Source organism: Papaver somniferum, chromosome 1 (genome assembly GCF_003573695.1).
Source record: "Papaver somniferum cultivar HN1 chromosome 1, ASM357369v1, whole genome shotgun sequence".
In the NCBI taxonomy this organism is placed as follows: domain Eukaryota; kingdom Viridiplantae; phylum Streptophyta; class Magnoliopsida; order Ranunculales; family Papaveraceae; genus Papaver; species Papaver somniferum.
The window spans coordinates 157,613,841-157,627,916 of NC_039358.1; the positions used below are offsets into that span (position 1 = coordinate 157,613,841).

Consider the following 14,076-nt stretch of genomic DNA (forward strand, 5'->3'; position numbering starts at 1 on the left):
AGTACATGGAAGTGTGCCTGAGAATGTTAGTTGTAATCTAAGAGTGATTTCGGTTTATGAGTTGGAATACATTTGGTATATATTAAATCAGAAAATAACATTCTTTAGATATCTTTGGGAAATTTCGGGAATGGAGATACCTTGTCTTCTGCTCAAGCCTTAGTCATAACATTATAAATAATGAATCTAATATTCTTACAAAATCATTCCTTGACACACTTCCTAAGCGTTTGTGTGGGAAGAAAACTCGTTGATATAAAAGCTTAATATAATTAGGTGAAATCAACTTCAATTAAAGTCTTCTTTCGTATCAAGAAGCTTTTAGTGGTACTGTTGGCGGGAAATTAAATTGTATTATTATTTTAGTTTTCGATTATTGATTTGATTGACTAATGATATAGTTATCCTCGATAGATTAAACTTGATTATTCCACGGTCCTTCTATTTTGATATAAGGTCACTCAAGTTTGTTTGAGGATTGACTATTACAGATCTCGTGATTCAAGATTTGTAGACATAACTTTTGGTCAATCAACGTTAAAAGACTCCTTTCTATATATTGATCATTAATAAAAATCAAGTTGTTTGTTCGGCGGTTACTTTGAAGAATGAAGACTTTTTCTTTTTGGTATTCTCATCTTTGTGATAAATTTTGAACACTTGATTCTCTAAGATCCAAAAAAACTGTTTATTTCATAAACGTCAAACTTTTTGAAAGATCGAACAGTCTAGTTTCTTCTCCTTGTAGAGTTGATTCGATTTGGCTTGTTCAGTGAGATAGATTATCTGCATAATGTTTTTCCATTTATATTGATTAAACGGAAGACTCTTTATACTAAATTTTATCTCTGATCATTCCTGGATTTGGAGATACACAAGTGACGTGGTTGCTGGAATAGGTTAATCCTTTGCTGTTTCGGGGTACAGTCCAAAGGAGTTGAGAGCAGAAGTCATCACAGTAGGTGAAACGACTCAAGATAGTATACCCTATCTTGGCATTCACATGCGCAGACCAGATTGGTTGCAGGCGTAGGGATACCAGAAGTAGTTTACTTGGTCTAAACTATACGAAGTTGCAGTAGTCAATTTCTACAGCGGATTAATTATGAGAATATTTAGAACTAGATTAGATCCTGGGGTTTTTTGCCTTGCAGTTTTCCTCGTTAACAAAATCATGTGTATTGGTGTGATTTAACTAACTTCCACATTATATTTTGTTATCTTTATAATTAAAATAAATACACTTGTTTGCTAATCCACTTGGGATTCTGTCCCGTAGTTGGTTCAAATTCGAACTTATAATATATACCAAGTTAACATCTTGTTGAAGAAATCTTTTGGAATTTATTTTTCCTGTAAGATTACACAAGGGATGTTTGTAGTTAGTTGATACGAAAAGATTGTGGTGTACTCGATACCCTCTTTATTTCATGATCTGAACTGTAAGATTGATCGCTACCTTCTCATACCTAGGATTTCCTTTGGAAGCAAAGTACAACTCAATGCATTTATGAGATCCCATTATAGAGAGATTTGACAAAAGGTTATCCATTATGGGTTAGATTTGAGCAGGTTTCTTTCCCTTTTCTTGTTTTCTTATATTTGTTTAAGTTTTTCTTAGTATAAATTAGATTTGTTTAAGTTTTTGTTTCAATCTCCGTTGTTTTTAGGAGATTTTTGTGGTATTCTTGTGTTTTTTTTTGTTTTTTTTGTTTGTGTCTTCTCCTTATGGAGATTCTATATGCGCTCTCATGGCGTTTCTTTATGATTTCAATGGAGATCTTGAGTGGAAGTTCAGGTGTGATGATCAAGATTCAAGACTTTGGGCATATTACTCTCATATTTTTATGAGAAGATCTTTTTTTCAAGAAGAAAATACCTTATCAAAATGGTTGGATTATAATCCCAAAACCATTCTTTCAATGCTCGGATTGCTTGGTACTCTTGTTGGTAGTTCGTTACATCTCTTCACAGATTACTCTTTGTTAGTACCTTTTAATTGTATTTCAATCTTTGATCTTGATGTTCTTAAAGTTAATGTAATCTCTAGTTTATCATGAATCATGAATGAAATTTTATAAGATTTATCAAAACAAAAATTAAAAATAAATAAATAAATGTAACCTCGACTTATATTACCGAATGACGACTACCGTAATACGTTTATCTTTCTCTAAAAACGACTCGGATTGCTCACAACAAACTTATCCGTCCCCAAAAATTTAGGGTTGAGTCAATCAGGAGTCAATCGGTTCAAAAATTAGAATTCAATCGTCAAAATCCACGCTAATCATAGTAAAATTTAGATAAGAAGACAACTTAGGCATCTTCATTCTGCGGTATACCGTATACGTACAATTTAAATATCTAGTTGTAAACTAAAAGATAAAGATAAAAATGTAAAAAATACGAGGTTAGGAAAACTAATCTAACAATACCAGTACACTTGTCTTTCACGGGCAATCTTTAAATAGTACCCGTTCTTATCAACGCGACATTTACTCCTTTTTGAAATATTTATTTTCTGGACGGGCAATATAAAATCAAGGCAGTACAGAACCGATTTAATATAATTCCTTCTTTTTAATTTAGATTTTCTTGGTTTGTCTTTAAGAAGTGGACGAAACAGCGGCATTGCCAGCTTATTCTTTGAAACGCCACCAACAAAAGTACTCCACTCTAAATATATTCTTTGATTTCTCAGATCTCCACTAATTTTCATTCTTAAATTTAAACCCTAGGAATTCTTAATCTCTCGTCTTCTCACCTGTATATATAACCTACAAAGCACACAGGAAATGAAGAAGAACAATTTTACAAAAAATAGATTCTTACTCTGTTTTCGACCCGTTGTAATGGAAAATAGAACGATTAAATCATCGAAATCCGAGAAGAATTTCGAATCAATGGTTTCAGAGAAAGAGAATTCGAAAGATAAAACATCTAATCGTATGCGTAAGGTTAAATCCGCTCGTAATCTTTTATCCAAAGTGGCTAAAGCGGTTTTCCTTGACACTTCTCTGGTAATTCCTTATACCTCTTTCAATTTTTAACTTTTGATATATAAGTTGTTGTTTTGAATCAGATTGATTTATGTATGCAGAATGAATTACTAATTTGTTTTTGTAATTGCTTAACATAAGAAGAAAAGTCGAAATGGTAAAGTAGTGCAAGATCCAAATCGTTCACAAAGAGAGATTTTTTCAGAAAAGCTTCAGAAAATTTCAATTCTACCGGAAACGAAATCAAAAGTAGGAGAAGAAAAGAACAATCACAATCAAACAAGAAATTTGGATCCTTTATCATCATCGGTATCGTCATCATCATCAACTTTAACATACTCTTCATCAATTTTATCATCTTCGTCTACATCATCATCGTCGTCTTCATCATCTACTTCTACATGGTCAATTCCATCGCAACAGGAATCATCAGAATCAAAGAGTAGTAGTTGGATAACTTTTTCTGGAAGGGATAAATCATTCAAAATTAACTCTTTAGATCGAAAAGAGAAGAAAATTGATGATACAAAATCATCATCATCATCATCAAATTTCTATTACATTTGTGGATTATGTCTACTTGTATTTAGTTTATCAGTATTGATTTTCTGTGGAAAAGTTTGTGCAATCTTTGTACGTCCACTTGGTTTTACTTTGTTTCGACTACTACTCGTCCACACGTCGAAGAACTTTCTGGTAATAAATCATCATCATCAACATTGGAAATGGAAGAAGAAGATGTTCAGTCAAAACTTGAGAAGAAGAAAGTAATAATGGAGGGATTTTTAGGAAGGAATAACAATCACCATAAAATTTTGAGTCTACAACACTGATTTTTTTTTTCTTTGACTGAAGAAGATCGTGATCTCTTTCAGGATGGATAGAACAATATATCTTCTTTGTTTTTGTAATTAAAGAAAGTTGTCATGTGTAGCCTTTTCCGTGTTAACCTTTATCTGTTTGGAGATGAAAAGGAAACTAGAAAAAACCAACATTATATTCTCTTGTTATATTGTTTGTTCACGAACAATGAAAATACAAAAAATTAAGTTATATACTGTATACAAAATGTTTGTTCTTGAGAATGGTGATTATGACCCATGGATAACCTATAATATAAGACCTTAATTAAAAGAAGTTTATTTTATATATTGCCAAGCCACAAATTAAATAAAATTTAAATTTAAGCCCAAAATTATTAAATTTAGGTCCAAAATTATTAAAGTATAGTGTGAACGTGTAAACAGAAGTTACACGTCCTTATGATATGTGTAATGCAAAGTTACATATAAAAAGATAGACATAAAAAATAGCATAAAAAAAGTACATGTATTACTTTAATATTCATTTATAATAGTTTCTTAGCATGTGTAACTAGAAGTTGCACACGCATCTGTCTACTGTAATTGAGAGTTACATATGCATCTATCTAGTGTAATTGAGAGTTACACATGCGTCTAATTTGTGTATTCAGCGTCAACTCCAATTAAACTCCAATTCCAGCGAGGCCATTTAAGCAAATCTGCATGTTCCAGGAAAAAATATAGTCAAATACCACATAAAAGGAGGCAAAAGTTCGTAAGCAGGTAAAATCTATGTAACCAGAACTTACACATACAATCAGCATGTGTAACTAGAAGTTACACATCTAATTAGCATGTATAACTTCTAGTTACACATATATTTAGCATATGGGCTATGTACTAAACAGTTACACATGCATCACATGTGAATATTTTTTTGCTATAAAATCTGTTCATTTTAGCATGTGTAGAAAAGAGTTACACGTGCGTCTGACTAGTATATCTAGAAGTTAAAAATGCATCTTACTAGCAAAAAATTCCATCAAAGCATCATACTAACAAGGTTCAAAGACAAGTTATCTGATATTACAAGAACAATAGTTGATCCTAGATTCTCAGCACAATAAATCATACATGTCAGATCTAAAAACAAGTTTTAAATGACACAGGGTAAATCACCATTAACTATATTATACCGAATGAGGGCATGAAGAAAGACGCATGCAAGTCTCACAAGTTTGTTCTACATATAGTTTTCCTGCAAAAGTAATAAGATAAAAAGGTATCATAATATCAGATTAAAATGTAGTATTTGCTCTTCTTGTTAGATGAAATCTCCTGAATTGCAATCACACTACGAAAAAGTTGTTTTTATGGTCGGATCCCAATAACAAGGAAACTTAAAAAGGAAAAAAAAATGTACAACTGGCAAATAAACTACTTTACTAATTTGCAGGAACTAAGTGAATAAATTACAATTAAGAGATCAGTTGCAATAAAAGCTTAAATAGATGTGTAATACGACTTGTGTAACCGGAAGTTACACATGCATATGGCATGTGTAATCGGAAGTTACATATCCAATCAGTTAGTGTAACTAGCAGTTACACATCCAGTTAGTATATCCTCGGACATAACTGAGGATCAACAACAACAACGTATGGCATACTTCAGTATAATAAAATGGAGATTTTAGTACATGTATCGGTTAACGTTTTTAGTACATGTGATATTTCCACAAAAATAAAATGGATGCACCAGAAGAACAACAAGCAAGGGCCAATCAGTTCAAGGAAGAGAGTAAAGTGAAGCTGAAACCCTTACCTGACAGATTTGGCTTGATTGAGCATATGTGGTCCTCTGAGTGAAGCCAATACAGAACATCCTCAGAGTGAAGTTGTCGGTTGTCTTCACATCAACATGAGCCTTAATCAAAGTCCGCCACTTACAGAAAAGAGACCTTAATTTGTTAGTCAAACCATTCTTTATGTGGGACTGATCCTTCACTCTTTAAGTAGGACGAGAGACCTTAAGTTTATAATGGTTACCCAAAAGTTAGTCAAAACATTCTTTCCTTGGACATCCTCCACTCTCAGTCGCATCTTTATGTAGGACTGATCCTCATCATTCTGTAGATCAGCAAAACATACCTCAAATACTTTGTGCTTAAGCCCTTCTGAAGCAATCAACAAAAATTAAATGCATAAGCAAAGATATCCAACAATGCACTTAGATTCAGAAATGCAAAATCAATTGATGCAAAAAATAATTTTGTTGTTCATTTTAGCATGTGTAACTAGGACTTACTCATGGATATGGGTAGTGTAACCGAGAATTACACATGCATATTGGCATGTGTAACCAACAATTACATATACATATGGCATGTAAATTTGAAATATCTTTGTACATATAAAGCAAAAACACTAAATATTTAACTTATAATGCAACAACGTAAATGATTATATAATGATTTATTGAATCAGCTTAGTAGCATTCCAGGTTATGAACAAACCCATGATGAACAAAATTAGGTCGTGTCTGAATGCAGTGTTGGTATCATCAGGAAAACCTAACAGCATAAAACTTATCTGAGATAAAATGATCATGCCTACATTCGGAAAACGGACGGAGAGTACATCCCCCATCTTTCCTCCGAGAAGTGCCCCAATAGAACTAGCAACTGTAAACATACCCATGAGAAGTGATGTTTATTTGTGAGTGAAGCCAATAAGTTCCAACCACATTGGTGCAAACGACAAAGCTGACCATGGAATTATCCACCAACTCCCTGTGCTACAATAATCTGGAAGGACGGGATTTTCATCACCGATTTTGTTGGTTGAAACAATTCCTTGAACTCTAACAATAATGATTTTGCAAAACTTGAACCATTTGTACTACTTTTATCTACAAACCGAGGGTCTCTGGCAAACAATCCCAATAAAATTCCAAAGATAACACTAATAATTGCAACAAGATGGAAGGAAATTCTCCAACCAGCAATACCCATGAATGATGTGGAAGTTAGAAGAACTGACAACAGACCACCGAGAATTGTCCCTATATTTCCTGTTACCTGAAGCCACCAAAAAGCTACACCGCGATTATGGTCATAAGTTGAGTCAGCCACAAGGGACTGAATAGCTGGTATAACTATAGCAAGTCCAATCCCATTCAAACCACGTGAAACAGCCACCTGAAACATCAAACATCAAGCAACTTGAATCAAAAAACACTAAAATGCAAAAAGGATGTCTTTACCTGAGTAAATCATACAGTTCTTAAGTTTCAGTATTTTTAAGTGGATCGAAATGATAATTAGTTCATCTATCTAATACCTTTTGGAAAAATTTGCGAAGCCATTCTAGTTGTACATACAGTTCGATCTCAAAGATTCACTAGTGAATCTTTGTTCGCACAGATGACGAAATTTAGACATGTTCCAAAACTCCAAGTACCTTATACTAATCTATAGAGGAATACCAACCGAGTTGTTTAACCTTACAGGCCTTGCCCAGGGAGTACGCTCCGCTAGTTGGTCAGAAGCAATGAGTACACTCCGCTAGTTGAACATTCAGTGTGATTCCAAAATAAGTGGTGCCGTTATTAATGAATCTCATTTTCCAAACGAGTTAGGCTAACATTTTGATATGAACAACAATGATTTCCTAGTCAGATAATTTTTTCCCAATATTTGCTACTGTAATGTTAATTTGACATTACCAAGAGTTCAAACAAGAATCTACCAGCAAATGAAATCTCCTATTCTTAAAGACAGTTACCTTCAAACGCCTGCAAATGTGCTGCTTTCTTCTTAGAAAATTTCTCATAAACTGACTGGAACTTGGAAAACTCATCCTTGAGAGAGTTCTCACACTGCAATTCAAACAAACCATTTAATCCACCAGAACCAGCATACTCAGAATCTTTACTCATAATCTAACTGTCTGTAAACCCAAAATATTAACAAATTTGTTATGTGTTTATACCTCTTTAGAGCTATTTGAAAGTGCCTTCACAAAAGTCTGTATGTAATTAAAAACATCATAAAACAATTTACAAGAGAGTGACGAAACCAAATACACAATCAGGTCTAAAAGAACATCAAATTGTTCAAGCTCTCACCGTTCTTTCTCGAGTTTTGATTTGGCATCACTTAGTATTGTCTTGACTTCAGAAGACACACTGATTCAGAAAATAAGTTCAAACCATGAAATTCCACCACAATTTGTTCAATAGAAATCAGATATTTGCGAATTAACATTAAAAACTTAAGAGGAAATTATAACACATCAAATCCCTAAATTCATCAAATAAAATCAAATCCGAAATCGTCTTTTTCCTTTATCGCAGTTTTCATATCTGAAAATAATTCAAACAAAAAGAGATATTACCTAGCAATCGTTTGTTCACTCTTCTTCTTATATCTTTATGAGCTTTTCAGTGATACCTTGAATATCACTGAAAAATATCAAAAAAATAAAATTCAGAAAACAAAATATTATTCAATAGATCTTTCATAAACAGATCCGAGAATTGAAATTACTGAAAGATATAAAGATTACAACCTAGAAAGATTAAGATCTAAATCATCCTCTTCTCTTTTTCATTTCTCGGTACTTAAAGCTTCAGTTGTTGTCTTTCCCCTTCGTTTTCCACTACTTCCTTTAATAACTTCTGTCATTGAAATTTCTCGAAATCGACCTCTTCACTGGAACCTTAGCTTTTTACTCTCTCCCTCTTTTTCAAAATCGAACAACTTAAATGTATCAAATGAAGCACAAAAGAAGATAAACTTATCTTTATACTCAGATTCAAATTGAATTTGTGCCGGAGTTTTAGAGATTTGAAGTTCGTCCTCTGATTCGAACTTGTAGATTGATGATCAGTTCTTAAACCTGTCTGAATCAAATCGATTAAATCTATAAATCGATTACTTTCGTTCTTCTTTAATACGTAAACGTCCTCAGCGAAGATCGATGGAGCGAGAATCTTTTTTTTGTTCTCTGCAATTGTTTTCTTCGGTTTGATAAAAGAACCCTAATTTTCTTCAGAGCAAAGACGAGAGAGAAGCGAGAGAAAGTGAAAATGAATCTGGAAATGAACCTATAGCCTATTTCATCCTAGCGTTTTTAGGGGCCACCCCAAAGGATTTAGGGGCCATCAATTTATACCCAGCCAAAGACTCTAGTTAAGGGGTACCCTATATGATATTGAAGTTACATAAATGCCCTTATGGTAAAACTGTATGAAAACCAAATCAAAAACAATTCTACTCATTTCAACTCTTCTTCTTCCAGTTTCCTATTATCTTTCGATTGTGGAAGAAAAAAAAAATTCCGCTCCAAAGTCAAATGGCCCCAATTAGGTAGGAATCTATCATTTTTGGGGTTTATTTCGCTTTAATTCGGCGAATCGAGAAAAAATAATTCTAGGGTTTTTGGTTATTTATCCAGATTCGGGCGATATTCATGCTCCTTTACTTCCGAATGTAGTCGTGTTCTTCATTTCTCAAGAGCATCGACAGTATTCGGGAGAAATATTTGATGGTTATCGGCCGAATATTGTTGGTCATATCTTCCTGGATACAAACTGGTAATAATCGGTAGTTTAATGAATTTTTTGTCTTCCGAATATATTTAAGTAGACACACAGTATTCGGAAGTACACTCACTACCGAATATATATATATATATATATATATATATATATTGAAAAATCTCAAAATTTCTGATATAGGAAAAATCCCATTTTGGGGCCAGTATTTATTCGGAAGACAATATAATGTTATATACTTCCGATTATTTCAATTTCAAAATTTGAAAAGTATAAGTTTTTCCCAAATTCTGATTTTTGGGCCATCGTACATTCGGGACTTTACAAAACAATTATCCTCCGAATATAGCAAGTTCAAAACAAACCACGCCTTGGCTCTAGGTGGTTCCAAGGGCCAATATAGAATGTTAGACAGCCCATATTCGGAAGTTTGGGTAACTAATTATACTTCCGATTATTTCAATTTCAAAATTTGAAAAGTATAAGTTTTTCCCAAATTCTGATTTTTGGGCCATCGTACATTCGGGACTTTACAAAACAATTATCCTCCGAATATAGCAAGTTCAAAACAAACCACGCCTTGGCTCTAGGTGGTTCCAAGGGCCAATATAGAATGTTAGACAACCCATATTCGGAAGTTTGGGTAACTAATTATACTTCTGATTATTTCAATTTCAAAATTTGAAAAGTATAAGTTTTTCTCAAATTCTGATTTTTGGGCCATCGTACATTCGGAACTTTACAAAACAATTATCCTCCGAATATAGCAAGTTCAAAACAACCGATTGTAGTGCACCAATGATACGAAACCTCAACGGCCATATTTTCAGAAACCTCAACGGCCATATTTTCAAAAATTAGATCCGTTGGAACTCTAATCTATATAAGGAGGGTAACCCCTCTCAGTTATTATTGAGTAACAAATCTGAATGAAAAACCTTTTCAATGGCAAGTCCATCATCAATCGACAACATACTTCGAAGATGCAAGCGAACAACTACATCAATTGCAGCAAGGGAAGAAGAAATACAAAAAAGGAACAAACAACCCAAAAAAATTAAACCATCGTTAGTGGCAACGGAGGAGGAAGAGGAAATCAAGGCTAAGAAGCGAGGTCAAGAACAATTCCATCATAGAGAAAGATTAAAACAAGTTGAGGAAGAGACCGAATGGATAAAAAATTATTACATTGTGAAAGATCTACCCAAAGAACAGCAGGACGATCGTATATTTTGGATTAACGTTTCATTGGGTCCTTTTGTTGGTAAGTACAAGAAGCCACGCCACAATTATGAACCATCCCATGTTTCTTCAAGGGTGCACCATGTTATAAAATTGTGCACCGAGTACAACCGTATTCTTGCTAGGCACAGAGACGACAGGTTTGCGGCACAAGATGCTTATTCCAAGTGGAGAGGAGAGTCGTTTCTACATTTCGAAGCCGCGTTGATTGTTGCATCTCGGACTGGGAAAAAAGAATAACATGTGATGTTTGAGTGCTGTAAATTCAAATTTTTTAATATTAATCGGCGGTTTGATAAAATATGGAATTCCCGAATATGATTAATCGTATTGAAGTGTTATAATACTGTTGTTCCGATTACATAGTTTCAAAAAAAATTATAATCGTGCCTCGAAAAAAAACGATCAAACATCGTCATCATCCGAGGGGATCAATTCGAGTAACTCAGCGGGAAAGTTGTTGTCCATAACACGATCCCAATCAACCATGTTGGACTCATATTGTTTCACCCAATCCTTGCAATGGTTCATCGGGAAGTAATCGTGCCACTTACTCAACGGAGGTAACGGACAATCTTTCTTTACTCTTAAACCGATAAAATGCATTTCATTCACAAATGCCATTACGATTCTTCTATCTTTAACCGACTCGTCGCAAGCCGTTCTTGTGGGTGCAAACGTCATGCTAAGTCCATACATAGGAGGAACGAAGAAATGTACCACGCAATTCAAAACGTCCGCTAGGAGATATCCAAATTTAGGCATTGTCATCCAATACTTGGATCCGATTGTCTTCAATCCCTTTCGACACTTCACACGCGCAACTAAGTCTTTGAACTCTTGTTCTTTGTCGTATCTATCTCCTCGCCTCATCATCTCCATATAAAAACCCTTGTCCTTCACTAGTTGTACCGCCATCTTATTTCTTAAATATTGGCATTGGGTGACATCTTCGATATCCGCCTCTCTAAAGTAACCCATTTGTTCCGTAGCAACGTGAAACCCACAATTTCCATCCCCATCAACCTCGTCGGTCGACAAAACAAATGGAATGATAAGTGGAGGGAGTTGTTCCAAATACTCTTTGTATATTGTATATGTGGATCGATTTGGTCTTCCATTAAGATCTCTAGGGCAACGAAGAGTACCTTTGTCCTCTTTTATAGTAAGAATTTCCATTGGTTGGGTTTGTTGCGAGGCGTTCATTTGCTCAACAACTTCTTCGACAACATTGGGTTGACTTACTTGAGAAGGCTCTGTAGAGATCTTTGGCCTTACTTGTCGGGTGGTTGGTCCACTTTGATCATTTCTTGGACGACCTCTTTTCTTAGGTTCCGGCTCATCTTCAAATTCGGCTTCCGAACACTCGTGCCTAGACAATATTCTTTTATTAGACAAATACTCCTTCAACTCTTTTCTTTGGATGGTCCTCGACACTTCGGTGTTCGGCCTACCGGTGTTCTTTTGCTTAATAGGTTCATCAACCTCCCTTAAACAAGGGTGAAGGGCTTCCTCCAAATTATGCATCAATATTTGCTTTTTGGTGCCGTTTGATGTAGCGTAACGCTCGGCTATTCGTGCATACAATTCCGACTCGAAGAAAGACGGACCATCAACTACCGGGGTGTTCGGAGTGAAATTTAATTGCTTCCAAAATGGGTGAATATCATCGATGTCAATCACTTCAACATACCTACCCAACTTATGACGACATGGGAGTCCAATACCTATCATATCCTTGCAAACACAAACCGTATTCTCGTCATCATAAGTTTTATATAACTTCAATTGTTTCATCATGCGATTTATTGCCCATCTTGAAACTTTATGAACAACTCCCCTTAGAAGCAATTTTTCCTTAATATGTTCCATCGGGAATTGGTGTACACTAAATTGCATACATTTCCTAATCTTTACGAGATCACGATTGGTGAATTCATGGATTGCTTCTTGGATCGACACAACTCCATTTTGACTACCAATTAGTATTTTCTTTAGTCGACCATGAGACCCCTCCGCAATGCTTGTCGCCTCGTTCTTGAAGTTACGATATTCATATGTCCATGCAAACACAAACCTCTCCTTAATCGTTAACCATTGTGTTTTACAATACTCAACCGGTTTTGGGTAGTCCGTGCTGTATTCATCCTCAAATTTCTTCAAGTTACATTCGTAAATTTCCTCGGTCATCGACCAAACGATTTTGTCCCATGCTTTCATGAACATTTTCCAAATTATTCCATCCTCCTTCCACTTTTCTTCAAATAGCCTATCCTCTTCCTTACGTTCTTCCAAGGTTAATTTACTAATGCGCTCATCCTCTTCCTTTGACCTCTTGGTACCCTTCCTTGGTCTTTTAGCTTGGAAATGATGATGGCAATTGGTTTTGAGATTGCATTGAATGTGCCACGTACATTGCAAGTTTTGGGCTTCCGGAAACACTACCGCTATTGCATGCATTAAGGCTTGATCGTTATCCGTTACAATAACCCTTGGAAAATTATCACCGTTATAAATGGACCTCAACGTCTCCAACATCCAAATGAAACTCACATTGTTCTCATGATCCATTAAACCCCATGCAATCGTAAACGTGTTTTTGTCCGAAGTATGGCAAGCAATGTTCAACAACGGCATGTTATACTTGTTTGTCTTATAAGTAGCATCTATCAACAAAATTTGATGAAAGCATTGAGCCAATTGGATCATTTCGGGATGTGCCAAGAAAATACGAACCACTATACCATCCTTTTCTTCCCTTCTCAAGGTGTAGCCGTGTAACTCCGCTAACCACTCCGATTGTTGCATGACCGTTCTACCATCCCAATCAGTCCTTTTGATCGTAGCTAGGGCCGACTTAATTGTAGACAAAGAAGACAAGTTGTCGGGATCGTCCGCCTTTATTTTACTTAAGATCGCACTCGCTTTTTGGATCCGCATAGACCTCACCGTCTGCATTTGATGTGGTTTTAACTTGGCAACCATTACATGTCCAATTAAATCCAACGGATCATCATGGTTGTGACAACCGTTATCAACTTTATACATTTTATACTCTTTACCTTTAATACCATCGGGCTTATAGAAGACAATCTTAAATGGGCATCCTATCTTCTTGGTATTGCTTCGGTATTTCCTATTCGTCTTCCATATGTACTTACTATTCTTTCCCTCGTGACTCTTTCGCGTCCCACCTCGCTCACAAATCATTTCAAATCGAGTGTCACTAACATGATTATTTTGAACTACCACGCACATGTTATCTTTTGCCTTGTTCATAAGCCATTCCTTTGCCTCCTTCTTACTTCCAAATGTCTAAACGTGCATAAAACAAAACAAATCTAATAAGCATAACCATTTAACATATAAATTTTGAAAAAAAGAAAAAAGTAGTAATGAGTATACCAAATCGTTTGCATAGTATAGGGAAGTGTCGGGCCTCAAATAGAAGTCATCAACAAACTCTTCAA

The 14,076-nt window shown here is 35.0% G+C and overlaps 1 pseudogene; it reads right to left on the reverse strand.

The window, feature by feature from the left end:
* Positions 1–6,279: 6,279 nt before the first annotated feature.
* On the reverse strand, positions 6,280–7,744 carry LOC113352730 (annotated as a pseudogene).
* Between the last annotated feature and the right edge of the window lie 6,332 nt (positions 7,745–14,076).